This window comes from Passer domesticus, chromosome 3, assembly GCF_036417665.1.
Source record: "Passer domesticus isolate bPasDom1 chromosome 3, bPasDom1.hap1, whole genome shotgun sequence".
Lineage (NCBI taxonomy): Eukaryota > Metazoa > Chordata > Aves > Passeriformes > Passeridae > Passer > Passer domesticus.
In genome coordinates this window covers 11,700,691-11,717,243 of record NC_087476.1, presented here as the reverse complement: position 1 = coordinate 11,717,243, position 16,553 = coordinate 11,700,691, and the positions used below count along the sequence as shown (strand labels likewise).

The window sequence follows — 16,553 nt, the reverse complement described above, 5'->3', positions numbered from 1 at the left end:
CTTACTAGCTGTCTTAATTTTCCTTTTGCTGTCCTAAAAAGTCCTTAATTCTTTTATCTTGCATAAAACTTCATTATCATTGCAGGCAGAGAGCTAAGAAATTAATATACAAAACTGTCATTAAAATAAAAGATACCAATAAAAATCTCTGAGTGTTCCTATCGTTCTTTAGGGTTTCTTGCAGTCTAGAGGGCCAAATACATTTTCCTTCAGATCTTTTGAATTCACTGGGTTTAGATGAATATGCCCTAGAGTGTGTAAGTGTGCATAATCACTGCTAATATTCACAGGAATTATGCATGTTTATTAAGTGGAAAATAGGCTTCTATATTGTGATACTCCTTGGAACTGGGTCACTGAACATGAGAAGCATAACTCTGCTCTAATAGAAGCAAGCACCAATGGTCATCTAGCTGGAAGAGTAGAGTTAGGAATGATCATAATATAATGCTAACATTAATAAAGTAACTTACTTTGTCAATTTATTGCCCCTATATTATTTAGATATGTTTTGGAGTTTCATAGATAACTTTTAAATGAAAGGGAAAAAAAAAATAATGCTATTTCATTAATTGGAATCAAATGGTTTGTCATATTTTTGGCTTCTATCTCACATTTCCGGCCTTGAAGGGAATTGATTTTTAGTCCTTCATTTTAATACGTGTAGAACAAAAGAATCTCAAAAATCTATGGAAATTTAAGTGGGTGTATTTGCAGCCTCTTTCAAGACAGACTAGCATCTTTCTAAAGATGGCACAGAGCTCCTCAAAATATCAGGTTAGAGCTGGATTTCAGGCTCTTAGTGGCTGTAAAAAAGTAGGATTCCAGAATGGCACAGCTGTGTTTACAGATGTCCCAAACATAGATGCAATTGTACTGGCAGAAATTGATGTTTCCTGGGATCATCTCTTAACTGGTAGAGCTGTGCTGGTTTTATGAGTGTGCTTTGGCCACTTAAGCTCTCCCTATAACAGGAATACTTTTAAGGTATATTATACCAATATTAAGTATATTACACCAAGTATAATTGATATATTTAGCATATTATACCAATCCTGTGTTGCTGTAGAACTGCAGCATGTCTTGAAATAATGTAGATTATAAAAAATATTGATTTATCTACCCAACTCACATAATCATTTTAGCCTTGTTGCTACCTTCCAGAAGATCACATCTGGTGTGCCAGCAGTATTCCTGGACAGTATGACAGGATATTGGCTTGCATGAATTACCTAAATTTAACTGCAACACAGAAAACATCATATGTACTTATTTATAAAGACTAACTCAAAAAAACTGTTTAAACTTATTAATATTACTGCTTTGTTATTGAATTTTTCAAACTGATATGGAATAAAAAACTAATGCTGTTATTTTAGAAATTTTTGATGCAAACAAATAGAGCAACAAATAGCACTGGTTTGGGGATGTCACAATATGGAGGAGTGCATATCTAGATGGGCAGATAAAGTCTGGAAAGGAAGGACAGTAACATTATTTGCCTCAGCTTTGCATGTGGGGGGTTGTAAAACAGTTGATGAGGTAGAGATTCTTAATGCATTCCTTAAGCACTTAATACAAATCTGCACATCTGAGACAATTACTATAAATCATTAGAAAAATTTCTTTTTCACCAGAGGTTCAATGAGGTTGCTATGAAAACAAAATTAATATAGCAGAATCTAAATGGCAGTGTGCTGAAAAGCAGCTGGGCTTGTGGCCCAGCACTATCACTGGGGAGAGCTTTTCAGGGTGAGCAATCTTCTCCGTGCTCCAAAACTGTGCTAAAACTGGGTTCTGATAACTTTAAAACCAAAAGTGATTGCAACTGCTTTTCAAACAAGACTTGGCTAGAAAAAAATGGGATGGTCTTGCTGCCTGGATGTTTTCCATACAAAACTGCTTTTGCCATTATTCTTTTTCTTCTCCTTATAGACATGAATAGGCAGGTCCTGTGCCAAAATGCAGGTCTACTTCTAAACCACATAAAAGGCTTATTATATATTTCAAAGAGAAACTGAGATTGTGCTCCATGAATTTTAAAACAAAGGGCCAGAATGCTCCTTACTTATAAAACCAAAATCAAACAAGCCCTGAAGACAGTGTTAACTTTGAAGCTGACTTTGAGCAATTCAGGGAAGGGGAAGATACTGGTAACGTACCTTTCTGCCTTTCTGCTGCATTTCTGTCTCTGTGCTTATCCCAGGAAAAATAATGTCTGGGCTTAATATAATTTTGTGGAACAGATTTCAAAATCTGTCTTTAGTAAACAAATCTTTAAAGATCAGCAACCATATTGGAAAAAAAAAAAACCAAAAACAATCCACAGTAAAAAACCACGGATTCTCATTTAAGCTGCAAAGCAAATTGGGAACAGTAATTTCCAGAAGAGGACCAGCATGTTGGGTAGTAAACAGTTCTGAAAATATGGCTGTAAATCACAACACTGAATACTAAGAGCCTTTAACAATGTGGAATGGAGTCAGTTTAGATTGAAACACTAATCTCAGTGAAGCTAATGGGAATTTTCATTCCTGATCCTTACTTAAGCGCTTAGGACTGTACTGAGCTCCCAAAATTGTTTATCTTTGTGAGACCCGAGCGCTGTGAAGTCTGCTGCAGGCTCCATTAACCATTAGTGTCCAGTCCTACAAGCTGGATCCACAGTGTGCAGAGCTCCTCTCACCACATGTGAAGATGTGCACACTGGCAGCTGTCATTTAAAGGCAGCAATGGTTTAAAACCTAAATCTGGGAGGGAAGGGGTGAAAGTAAGGGTCCTAAAGCTGGTAAAAAAGTTTCATAGGCAAAGAAGGAAAGTCCTTTTCTCCTTGCAGTATTATGGCTAGTGGCTAATTTTGAAGGCTAAAATTCTTTTTTTTTCTTTTTTTTTTCTTTTTTTTTCTTTTTTTTTTTTTTTGCTTCTGTTGCAAAGCATATAATGGCTCATATCCTCTAGACAATCTCCTCTGGAGTCTCTAAATCTGGGAAATGAGGAAGTCAGACAATTTTAAGAGATGAAATCTAAACAGCTACATCTTAATTGCTCTGAACAGTAGCTTGTGGAGTATCCAGGCCAGTGGAATGAATCTTCCTAATGCTTGAACAAGTCATATGCTGACACTCTGTCTGGAAGAGGCAGGAATCATGGTCACATGAATCCAGAAAGCAGTCCAACTGTCCAAAGGCATCTTCGGGGCTTACAGAGTCAGCAGATGTGTGGGAATGCAAATATTTAGTCCAAACTTCTGATTATTACCAAGTATTGAATATATCTGTAATTCTGTGGCTATATGTGGTTCTTGGAAGCATTTTAAACTGACTCCCAATGCATTGAAGAGAGTACATCTAGACAGGACAAGATGATCCAGCCTGGAATGCTTAAAAATATCACCATTTACATGCATGCCCCAGTTTCCAGCATAGTCTGATAAAAGAATGCAGGCTGGGTAAATTTTCCAACAATAACATGCAAATTACTTTCACTTCATCTTTTATTTTGAAGAAAGTTCACCAGTTCCCAAAACTGTCATGCATTTTTATAAGAGACCTTCTTCCTTTGCAGCTCACCTTTTGATCTATGTTTTATTCCTCTGAGAAGTCAAAACAATGAATTTGGGATACTGTGATTATTTCTGAAGCAAAACAGTGAATTCATTAATAAGGTTATCTGAAGGGTAATAAAGGAGCACTGCAGCTTGGATGGATAAAGCCACTGCTAACACTAAGAACTAAAGAGCTCAAAGAAAACAAAAACAGTGAACTGTCAGCATCACATCTCATAGTTGTTATCATGTTTAGATCTACTAGTTGCTATAGCAATGCTTATTTTACCATTGTTACACAGTCCTCACAGCAGCTATCAAGACTGATCAGTGGTTCACAACCTCTACACAATCTGTTGCAAAAGTCAAGTGTTTCAGACTTTTGTCATCCTAAAACTTCTGCTTCCTACTTTCCTTCATCCCACCTCAGTGCTTTCGTTCTCATCACAAGGAAGAGTATTCACAAAACCAGTGAAAATCCTTGAGTATGTGCAGGAGAAAGACAGAGAGGTAATATTGACTGTACGTCTTCAGAGATCTTCCCTTCTCTTGCAATCAAATTGTCATGAATGAAGCACACAAAGTCTCTAATTATGTATGAACAGTTGAAACCATGTGCTTCATGTCAACTTTAGCAAAGTCAGGGTTGCAATTACTTCATGGGTCAACATATAAATGTCCTTTACTTAATTTCTTTGGAGTGAGGGTTTGTTCTTTTTCCCTACAGGATGGTTTAGCAATGCCTTCCTGGAGTTATTCATGCACATAACAGTATGGCACTTCTGACCAGATGTTAATCAAATATCTAGTTGAGATCTACATGGCTTTCTGGGCCTTGTAGTGAAAGTGTGGCCATGTCTTAGTGGAAACCTGTATTTTAGGTCTTCAGTGACCTGGATTTTGAAATGTAGAGCATCCTTTTTGGATGATACTAGCCTTATTCTGAAGGCTAGTAAGCATGTGTTTTTGTTACTTGAGACAAAGTGAACTAGGGTCTTTCGGGGACCTCTTCTTGTCATATTTCTCAAATTATAAACATTGCTGTTTGTTTAAGATATATATAAAGCAGCTGTTTAGTTTTACAGGGCTCCTGAAGGAAGCATTAAAGCAGGGCACTTCATTTCAACACTGGAGTGAATTACTGTGATTTAATTTTTTTTTACTTTTAAACATTAAAGTGCTTTCCTCTAGTATCAAAGCGTGCATTCAATATCTCACTTGTGTACAAAGCCTGGAGCTGAAAACAGTATTCTTGTTTCAAAAGGTGTGGACAGGAACTTGGTGCTGTGAACCATAGCCCTTCAACTCGCTGTGCTGCCTCTGACTCCCTGCCTCACCTTCTCCTCCCTCTCTCCTCCCAGGAAACTCATCAGTCCTGCAGAAAGTTAATTTACCATACTAATATGTACTTGATGGAGTGAGTCACTGTAGCTGGGTGTGAAAATCTCAAAAATGAAAGGGGACTGGTTGGAGTGAGCCATGGCACTCACAGGCAGGCACTGCCTGTGTCAGCCTGCTCCATCTGCTCGTGCTGTGCTGAGATGGCAAGTCAGTTACCACTGCACTCTAGCTACAGCTATGCAGCTAATGAAACTAAAAGTGCTTTTTCAGAGTACTGTGGAATGGGAAAGCATTTGGGAGTCTGGTTAGTTATCAAGTCAAACACAGTTTTTATTATTGTATAGACATTAGTTGACATTCCAGTCAGATTTCTACTACTTGTAGTCTGAACACTTTCAGTACCTTGAGATATCAACCTCCTTTTTCTTCAATGAGAGTAAATTTCCATCTTTTCATGTTTAATTAAGGCTCATAAGAATAGACTATTTGCACTGACAAACCTAATGATTGCCAAATTGAGATGACTTACTGCTACCTGGCATGAGAATTAGGTAACTATCTTAATTTTATATTCAATCACAAACAAAGCAAAATGAGAAAAACATAAGGTTTGGAAGATAAAGTAATCAACAGAAGGAAAATTAGACAGAAGGAGATTTTGCTATTTTACTAAAATATGTATGAAACATTCTCAGAAAAACATGGTGTGAAATCCACCAGGCTAAGATGTGAAGGCTGGCTCTCTGATTGCATGAATAGCCCAGAACTGAACATGCAGCTTTAAATAAAATCCCCCTGTAGTCCAGAGAAAGAACAGTATATACAAAAGTGTAAATCAATACTGCAGTTCACCTCAAAGTGAATATCAGTTGGGGATTATTTCCATGTTAACAATAAAAGGAATTAAAAATTCCTATGTCATTAATTGAAATAAAATTGTGTGTGGTCCTTGTCAGCAGCTTTCAGAAGTATATTCAATTATGGAGTTATTTCTGGATGCCTCTAGAGGTCCCCTTTCATTTGGTAGGGTATGCCCTAGGATTGCTGTTATCCCTTATTAGGATATTACAGACCTCTAAGCATACTTATGACTCTACAGCTTTCTTTGTCAGATATCCTCAGGTTTGCTGCTCCCTGTCAAACCATCAGGGTAGGAGATGCATGAAGCCCTATTCCAAGATACATAAATTTTGACAATGTGGTTCCTGTCCCTGGTGCTAACACCAGATACACAGGGATTGATCAAAGGGAACAGTCCTTGAATTTGCTTTTGTGTTTGCAGGCTCCAGCTTGTACTGCTAATATCCATGTTGGCTGTACCTGTGTCCCTCTTCTGAATTCCTTTTTGGTTCTGAAAACCTTTAATTGTGTTGGTGTTTATTAATGTAGCAATTATTGTGCCCTAATTTTATGTGTTGGTGAGAAAATTATGGCTTAAAACATTTAACTGAAATGATGGAGTTGTTTAAGAATGGATCAGCTAAAACAAGAAATTGTGTTGTGACAGCCTCACAGGACATCAGTGGCATGCAGATGAATTTAGAGGATGTACTTCCTGCTAGCATGGATCTGCTTTCATCAGAATAAACTCCATGCAGCTGCTTTTCATCCAGCTGCTGAATGCTGGTCTCTGGAAGATGAGGCTCTTTGGATGTGGTCCTGGTGAAATGCAGATGTCCTTAGCTTCCTTCTGAGCCTTTCTATCCTCACACACACACCTTAGTCCTGGCAGGAAAGGATGGAGTTGTGAAATCACTGCTTGCCATCCACCTTCTGCTTCCCACTTACCCTCTCACCCACACCTTGGCAGGCCAGGAGCCCTGTGCTCAATTAACAATGCTAATTTCATTCAGGAGAAAACACATCTCCTGTCCTCAGGGTCCAATTTCTACGTTTCTGTACAAAGCATCTTCAGCACATTGAGCCTTGCATTACGTGTGCGTTGGTACACGCAGTGCAAACATTATAGACACACATTAAGCTTCTTGATTAGGACAAGTGATTTAGGTGGCAATCACTTCTGAGCTCACAGTTGCTTAGTGATGACCAAATCCCACAGTTTTCTTGGAGGGAGACAGTCAGTACATCCAGAGCTATAGAAGGATACAGCTGAGCATCATTAGATTTTATCTCATGCACAATTGTTTTTCGTCTCATCTCTTCTGTTGCACATTTTTACAGAACAAGGGATATCTTAACACTATTTATTTCTCTTAGAAGTCAAACTTCCCAATATTTTATATTTAAATATTTTAAATATTTATTTATTTTAGAATATGATTTCCATACATGATGTTTGTTTGTTTGTTTGTTGTTTTTTTAAACAAAGTAATACTTCAGATAACACCTGAACTGAGAAAGGTTCACATTCTGAGTTCTATGTTGCGATTCTTAAAATCTCAGCAAGAAAACTGTGGTTAAAGTCTAGAACATGATGCTGAAAAAAGTAGTTTATAATAATAGTCATCATATTTAATAGTAAAAGTGCTATATGAGTCCTGGCTGGAAGAAGCAGTTATTTATCTGTTGATTAATTCTTGCCACAATTGTGGCAAGTATATGACAAGGGAAACGCAAAAAATTGGTGACCTTGTGTTAGAATTGCTTGCTCAGTGCTGCAAATTAGCCCCTGTGGTGTGTTAGTCTATCCACTCATTTATTTTTAAGATTCTTTTCCCCAGGAGCTTTTCTGTGTAGCACAAAAATGGTGTTTAATGGACCTGAGGTTATTTTCACAGAGACATAAATTCTGGGGTTATTCTAATGTACACCCAAGAATTGTAGGGATAAGGATATTTCTGCTTCCTGTATCTACTACCCTGGAGTGTCTTGGAAACATGAAAAAGCATGAGAAAGAGCACATGCTCTGAAAAAAACCTGAAAGGAAACCATATCTTTATTCCCAGAAAATTTAGTTTCTCATACAGAAAGTCACCAGCAGGTCCACAGCAATAAAACTGAGTAAAAAAATACTGCTAACAAAAGGTAAATGCTGGTCTTTGTGAACAGCAGTTTCTTTTAAAGTGATGTATCTCTTTGTTACTTCTCTGTAAGAATGATGACATTTTGCCAAAGAAATGAAATCTGTTTCCAAAGAATGAATTGAACACATTCAGTATAAAAATTACATTAACTTGTAGCCAAATATATTAAAAATACAAGATTCAAAATTATTAGTTTGGCACACAAGCTTCTAATAATTCTATAGAAGAGGACTATCTGTGGGAAATTAGCTCTTGAGCTCTATCCAGAAGGCAATTGTCAGTGGGAGAGGAAAAAAACCCTGAATTCTGGCTGTCCAAGGCTGGAAATTTTTTCTGCACAGGCACAATAAATATTTTTTGCTAGAAATAAAGAGACTGCCAAATCAACCTATCTGAATAAAAAGTATATTGTGCTTTACACATGGGAAAAGTGCTCCAGAACAGTTAATCCCTACGAAAACATTATCCCTGGATTATCACCAGTAGTACATGCCTTCAGGCAGTTTTCAGTTATTTGTTTCCATTTTCTATACATGTTCCCAGTGTTTTTATTTCCACGTGACTGTTCATCTCAATCATTTTCTTTGCTCTCATCTATTCTGGGCTCGTGCGTGTGCATCTTACATGTTGCCAGAGTACTTTGGGCTATATTTACATTTCCAGATTCATAGAAATATTGTTCTACATATAATGCTGTGAGAGTCCTAAAAGGACCACTGCTTTCTGTGGCGTGGCCCATGTCAGTGCAGAGTACATCAGCGGGCCAGAATTCCCTGTGCCTTCTCTCCTTCCCTTCTGTGTAGACAGGGTGTAAAAGCCGCGTGGCAGCGCTGTGTGTGGGTGCTGTGAGTGAGCTCACGTAGCTCCCTGGCTGAAGAAGTCTCACAGGTTTTATTGCCAGCACATTGGTGCCATAGCTGGGTCAGGGGACAGCTGAAGTTGTGTTGCTATGCAGACAGGCAGTCTTGGAGCCAAAAGAAAAACAGAGGGAGATGTCTTTACATGAAATGCAGTCCCTAGTTACCGTGTAGATCACACCCTGTATAAAGAGGGAGTGGTAACAGTGCACATCACATCTGCAGTGGAGTGGAAGCATTATGGTGGAGGACAAGAGTTTGCCCAAAGTGAGAATAGTTCCATTAATATAATCCATGATGAATTAAAAATGTGCTTTTTTCAATTGCCCGAACTCATTTATTGCATTAAAGCCTCAATTCTTGCTGTCTTCCTATCTTAAATTGACAAAATGCAATATAATAAAAAAATAAACATTTTGCTCCTAAAGGAACAAAGTACCTTCCTTCTTCTTGGAGTGCACCAGAAGATGCAACCTTGGCATCTCCAAATTCCTGTACAATCCTGGCTGTCAGGCATATGGAATCTTTAGATATGTCCCCACCTTCTTCTTAACTGTAATGTGCTGTTTTCTTCCCAGCTAGCTCATATCTTTCTTCCCTAGGGCACTAGCTAGATGAGTGGTGAAGCCTGATGGGATGTCTGTACCTCTGTCCTTTTCTTCTCCAGCTTTTGAATTTCTGCAAACTTGGCTTTGTGACTTCAGCATAATGAGCAGCTTGCTGTTAGTCATGCTCTTTCAGCCTAAGACTGGGGCTTGGTCATTTTATTTTCATTTGTCTCTCTCCTTACTTCAAGACAAGGGCAGTCCAATATCAGAAAGCCAGCCCAATCCTTTATCAAAAAAGAACCCTATATCTGGAAACTTCTCTAAAATATAAGTCTAAAATCTCTGGCAAAATGCTACATAGCAAAGCAAAATGAATGGGCTTAATTAAGTGTTTGTCATTCATTGTTAATGGTGCTGAGAAACACTTGAGAAAATAAACTATCCAGACTCTATTACCTGAACTAAAATGAAATTTGTCCAGAAAGATTTTTGAAATGCCTTCCTTTTAATCTTTAAACAAATGCATTTCTAATTTATAAAACCAGAGATTGGGTGAGGGTCATTCTTTGTAATTTTTAAATTTTTTTAACTTGGCAGTAATGCAAGTTACATATATGGTGATATCAAACAGTACAGGCTTGAGACATGAAAGTAAATTTAAAAGAGAAGAAATTGAGGTTGGGTAAGTGTAAACTTCCCGTAGACTTTGGAAGGTTTAAAATTACTTTTATGTTTATGAACCTAAGGGGTTTAAAAATTAAGACAGATGATGAAGATTATGTTGTCAGGGGGACATTATCTAGACAAGCCATTCCATATTTAAGGTTGTACATCTATAATAAAACACATGGTTGTGAGAAGACCTGCAGTTGCAGCCTTTAGATAAGGTTGTAAATAAACAGATGAAAAAGCCAATGGTGCTGTTTAAATCCATGGGAGATTTGACACCTTCTGAGGAACCAAGGTTTGGCTTGCATTTTTTCAGTTTCTTGTTTCATAACATATGAAACACTGCAAAAGAATAACAGATGGCCATATGGCTAATTTTATTTTTGATGAAAATATGGTCACTTTTTGTCTCTTGTATGGAAATTCCTGCTTTCTTGGTAACTCCCACAAGCAAATAAGCCATTACCAAGCTGTTTCTGAAGTCATAAACATAATATCTGGAAGCACAGGGAAGATGCTGGATTGGGCACTCCTGGGAACTCCCATTCAAGCCATTGTGGGTTTTTTCAGTTCATTGGCCAAACAAATCAGATTACCACATCTGTTTAGCCAGATGGTCTTTCTAGTGTCATGAGGAAAGTGCAGTCAAAATACTATCTATAACTAGCACAAGGATTGTATTGACAGGTTGATGCAGAAAAGAGTTCCATTCCAGAAAACTCCTGTTGATGGTATTTGATGGCAGTTTCCTTTTCTAACAGGCCAATGAACTGAGCACCATCTCCAGCCATGGTTTGGGTAGGTGGAAACTATCATGCTGAGTAGAGCTACGGTTGGTTACTAGATTGCAAGGTGGAACACTAATCTATTAATAAGAGAATCATGGAATCATAGCGTTGGTTGTGTTGGAAGGAATCTTAAAGGTCATGCAGTTCCACCCTGCCTGCCATGGGCAGGGATGGCATTCACTAGTTCAGCTTGCTCAAAGCCTCATCCAGCCTGGCCTTGAACACTTCCAGGGATGAGACATCCACAGCTTCTCTGGGCAACCTGTGCCAGTGCCTTACCACCCTCTTGGTAAAGAATTTCTTCCTAACATCTAATCTAAATCTGTCCTTTTTCACTTAAAAAACATTGCCCCTGTCCTATTTCAATCTGCCCATATAAAAGTCCTTCTCCCTCTTTTTTATAAGCCTTTTTAAAGGTACTGAAAGGCTGCTATCAGGTCTCCCCAGCTCCTTGTCTTCTCCAGGCTGAATAACTCCAGTTCTCTCTGCCTGTCACCACAGGAGTGGTGGTGCTCCAGCATTCTGAGCACCTTTGAGGCTTCGTCTGGGCTTGCTGGTGACAGCTTCACATCCTTCCTGTGAGGAGGACCCAGGGCTGGATGCTGCACTGCAGGTGGGAGCAGAATCCCCCCCTGCCCTGCTGCCCCTGGGGCTCTGGATGCAGCCCGGGACACATTTGGCTTTCTGTGCTGTGAGCTCATGTCCAGCTTCTCATGCACAGGAACTCCTGAGTTCTTCTCTGCAGGGCTGCTCTCAGCGAGTTCTGCTCCCAGTCTGTGTTCATGTCTAGGATTGCCTCAGCCCATGTGCAACACCTTGCACTTGACCTTAATGAACTTATGAGGTTCTTTTGGGCCCCTTTCTCAAGTTTGTCAGGTTCCTCCTAATGGTGTCCCATCCTTCTGTTGTGGCTTCTATTAATCTCAGCCTGACCTGCTTGATATATTATCAGATCTTTATTTGTTTTTTTAAATTTTTTCCAGCACTTGCCAACAGAAGAGAATTGTGTATATTTTGGGTTAATTAGACTTCTCTTTCTTCTCTTCTGCTTAATCCATTCTACAAACATTATTATTATTATTATTAGGTCTTTCCCACATAATTAAAAAAGAAGACGGAAACGATCTTTCCAACTAAACAGAAATTACTTGAGATCCTTTTCCAAATTATCATTTGGAATATTCTCCCAGAGGATAATCAAGCTGTGGTTGACTTCTAAGAATTTGCAGACTAGCTATTTGTGATGGAGCCAATTGAACATTCAAATGTTGTATCACAATTTTATATAGCTAAGAAAGTGAATTTTGTCCCTATAGGCCTTGAAAATTCCAGTATTATAGGAAAAATGCATGGACTTGGCTACTAGGGGAAAGCAAAGGCATTTTCAGTGGGAAATCATCTCATTACAGGATAGATGTATGAGAGACATGGCAGAAATCATTCTTGGAAAGAGCCTATCTACATGTATCTAAGGGGTGCCAGTGAGCTGTGAGATGTCTAGAACTGGGAAGAGGAACCCAGACCTTTGTAAGAGGTCTCTGGTGAGAAAAAAGCAATTGTTATTATTTTGCATAATAACAATTAAAAATTATCTCAATTGCAAACTGTCATATAGATTTTGTAATGTTGTTTGGAACATATAAGCATGTTTTATATCAAGGTCTCATAATACTTTTTTAGCAAATGGTAAAATCTCAGAGATAATCCTACTTCACACATTCTTTATATATTTGTTGTTAAATTCAAGTATCCACTGTAGTCATTGAAAAGAGTTTCTTCCCCTTTGGTGGAAACAAGATCAAATTCTGTGGACTGAGATGGACAAAGGGAAAGCAAAAGCTGAGATACATGGGAAAAAGTGTGCTTTTAGATATTTGTAAACTATTTATTTGCTTAGTTTAGAACATACTCATGCTGGGAAAAAAAGATTGTTTCTGACTTTTTATTAGTTTTGTGATAATTACAATAATTACTTTAAAAGTCAAAACCCAGGAAATTCTAAATGAGACAGTATAATTATAATATATAACCATAATAATGCTTCCTTCCATTCCTCACTTGGGTATTGTGAGGCTTAATTAGTTAATGTTTGTACAGCAGTAAAATGCAAAACACCGTAAAAGTATTAAGCATTTTTCCTGTTTCAGTTCTTCAGTATAAACAATTATCTTTCATAAGGTTTTTTAAGGGGATAATTTAAAAAGATCTATGTAAACCAAACTGTATTTTATATCCGTCTTGCTGGGAGATGGAGTGGCAAATCAGTGTTTAATTGCATCAGTATTTCACATGAGCCTGCTGACACTGTGACAATGGATTTGGCCTAGAAATATTTGTTGATTATCATATTTCTGGGCCATGCAACAAAATTAAAGTGTTCTCATGGGAGCCAGAGACACAGCTGATGAAAATAAATAGAAAATGAGTGTCACAAGCTGACAAACCATCATACTTAGAAGGGGGAAAAAATCATAGATAAATAGCATTCTGTGGAAATAAATAAAAACCTTTGTCAAATATTTAGAGTAGGAAAATCTGTTATTTCATCCTTTTCCTGTACAGAGTTCAGTGAAGAAAAACAGTCTTGTGCCATATATAAATATGCAATGTATAAACAACAAATGGAGCTAGAACTCAGGAAATGTGGTGCTGAAGAGCAAAATATGAGGTTTCAAATTATCTTTAGGTCTACGAAGTCCTGAACAAGATCTGTGTATCAAAATAACTGTTTTACACCCTGTAAGAATCAGTCTGGGTTGGAGGTGGAATAGACATAAATTAATTTTCAGGAGATTACTTGCACCTCTGGGAATGCAGAGTCTGTCATTTAAAACCCAGGGTGTTCTCCAGTAGATCATTGGTTATTTAGTCACCCACACTGAGCTCTGCCATTGAGCTTCAGCACAGAATCAAGGGCTGGGATTATTTATGTCATCTGAAGGCTGGTTTGTTTTTTAGGTTGCACTAGAGTCAATGGAAAGATAGAGGTAGTTCCATGGGATTATTCATTTTTGTCTGCCTTATGCAGAACCACCTTTGTTTCTTTAATACCTGCTGGACCAAAGGAGAGTTCTCAACAGAATTAATCTGACCATAAACGTTTATTTTTGAAATAAATTAATGATGCTATGGAAACAGCATTCTCCTTTTACTACAGAGGGATTTTCATGTTTTGTATCTGTCTTTTAGACTTAGACAACTGGGATGCAAATTAGATAAATTGCAGGAGGAGTGTGGGCTCACCCCTCAACATGTTACATGCCAGCAATGCAGAAAATACTGAAGCACGTGTAGAAAAGGACCATTCTGATCATTGACAGGGCTTATTCTCAAGTTAATTTGTTTCAGTTTGGAGATCATTTTAGGTTCCCTTCTGCTGCTGGTACTGTCAAATTAAGAAGCTTAGGTTGTAATCTGCATGTTTCTGTGAGCACACAGATCTGTCAAATGCAGATTAAAATGGGTATTTTTTAAGCAAAGATGGCATGCTAATGGATCCACATTGACACTTGGATCAATGCTTTTCAGAATAAGAGTTAATGAAAACAGATTTAGAAAATAATAAATTCCAGTTCTATAAAGGTGGTGAAAGTTTTGTGGTTGACTTTTGTGAATCTGTTATTTCACCCATTAAATGAAATTAAGAGTGGCCTGTTTTACTGGTAATCATAGCATAGTTAAAATGCTGGAAGAATCAATATGTAAAAGTAATCATAATTAAATATTGACTCTTACTTTTTTAGCCTCAGTCTCTATTACTTGTGTCAGGCCACTTGGATGTGTATTCCAAAGTGTACTTTGCTGGAAAGAAATGGCGCCACTTACTCCACTCCCAGATGATTTATAAACATCCGCTTTTAGCAGGCAGGCAAAGGCTTTCCACTTTTGAAACCATGAGAATTTCCATTATTGCATTTACATGTGCCTCAGCTGCTGCTTAGCAACAGGGCTGTTACCTGCCAAAGCCTGGAGTTAAATCCCAGATCTGTAAAGAGGATGGATAGAAACACAGATGTATAATGCACTTAAAATAACAAGTGAGGAATGTGGTTTTGGAAATATGTAGAAATGGAGGTATAAGAAGAATACAATTCCATTCTAGAAATATGTGAATAAGGATTATATAATGTGTTAGAGAAAGTTAAGAAAATCAATCAATTTATTGTATTTTGGTGATTTGTTCTTGAAAACAGAGTGTGGTCAGATTGCCAACACTTTTGGTTTTGCCAAACCTCACCAAGAAGTGTTAGGTATATATGCAATGTTGGATAATAGGGAGTAAGAAATAGGGAGAATATCACCAAGAAAATTCAATTTAATTTAATGCATGTAGTATTTCTAAATCATAGAATCATAGAGTGGCCTGGGTTGGAAGGGATCTTAAAGATCATCTAGCTCCAGCCAAGTTTGATTCATAGTATTTTGCATAGTGATTTTGCTTCTCCTTTTAGAGACAAATGTATTTATATTTGGATAAGAAATGACTCAGTCTCAAGTGCTTTTCAAAGGCTTGATTGGCTTTCTTTTCCATCGGTGTTTTTGGTGTCAGCTTTGGCTCACTTGGGTGGGACTGTTTCTGAGAAATGGTTTGGATGTTAGAAATGCTGTTGCAGTTAATGGCATTAGCATCTCAGTCTGAGGGTGTATGATCAGCAGTGTTGTACCAGCACAAGGCACAAAGATGGTCTTTGCCCTGCAAAACAGCCTGCACTGGAGGAGGCAGTGCACAGGGGAAAGGGACCATGAAAATAAATGTGAAGAGTGAAACAACACCAAGAGCCCCAGAAGTCACACCCAAAAGCCACCTGCCTAATTCTCAAGCCTTGGGGAACAACAGACAGACTCCAAGGAGACATTGGAAAAGGAGGAACCATCCTGCAGTGGGAAATGCTGCTTGCAACAAAAGTGTGATTGGTAACAGGCAACATCCACTGCTTGAAGTGAAGACCCAGTCTGCATTTGTGCCTTGGCAGAGTGAAGAAAGAGGTACCATGAAGGCTGCAGTTCAACTGGCAGGACAGATGAATGAATTCTGCAGCAGTATTTGCCTGCTGTTAACAGCGGGAAGACAAATTCTGTAGGACAGAGAAAATTTTCAGTGAGCTAGTTCAAACTGTTTGGACAGCGAAAATGACAGATTTTCATTATGTTCAACAGACGCAGAAGTTCTTTATTCTCCTCTAAAATTTGTTCGTATGTTTCTGTAGTTTTGAAGGCATTTTATAATTCCTTAAGGCATTCCCTCCTCTAGAGTAACACTATATGCCATTTAACTTTTAAAATTTTATTAATCTTTATTAAAGCATTTGAGGGAAGTTTCCTAAAAAATGGTTGCACTTCAAGACAGAGTTTAATGACAATATAACATCATGAAATGTCATTTTAGCCAGGCAGTTTATGCAATAAATTCCTTCTTCTTTAGTTTCCTCGGTTGTCTAGAAACCAACTTACATACATGCTATCCCTTAGGAATAATACTGTTGTAAGAGACAAAGCATTTTCACATGTATTGCTGGTATTTAGGTACATACTGCTTTACTAACAAAACTGTTGAAATGAAATGAGGCAACAAAATTGTTGTGACATTTGGGGCAAAATGTTTAGACTGTGAAAAACATTAAAACTAAATTTTATGCAGAAATAAAAAAGATACAAAATTATAGCTGTGCGCAATAAGAACAACTGGATTTTTAATATAATTTAAAAAATTCAGCATTAGTTTACCTTTTTATAATAAAACCATATTGTATTTTTAGGAAAAAAATTGCAAATGACATGGAAAATTGACATTAAAAAGTTCAAATTATATCAATGGTTCAGTC

At 37.7% G+C, this 16,553-nt stretch overlaps 1 protein-coding gene and 1 long non-coding RNA gene across 3 annotated transcripts in view; both read left to right on the top strand.

The window, feature by feature from the left end:
• VSNL1 (visinin like 1) overlaps window positions 1-16,553 on the top strand; it is an 85,365-nt gene that overhangs the window by 43,783 nt on the left and 25,029 nt on the right. The window lies entirely within an intron of this gene.
• On the top strand, window positions 10,812-13,866 carry LOC135295993 (uncharacterized). Its single transcript, XR_010358036.1, has 3 exons — window positions 10,812-11,020; window positions 11,233-11,344; window positions 12,141-13,866. It is a non-coding gene; the product is annotated as an uncharacterized LOC135295993 (long non-coding RNA).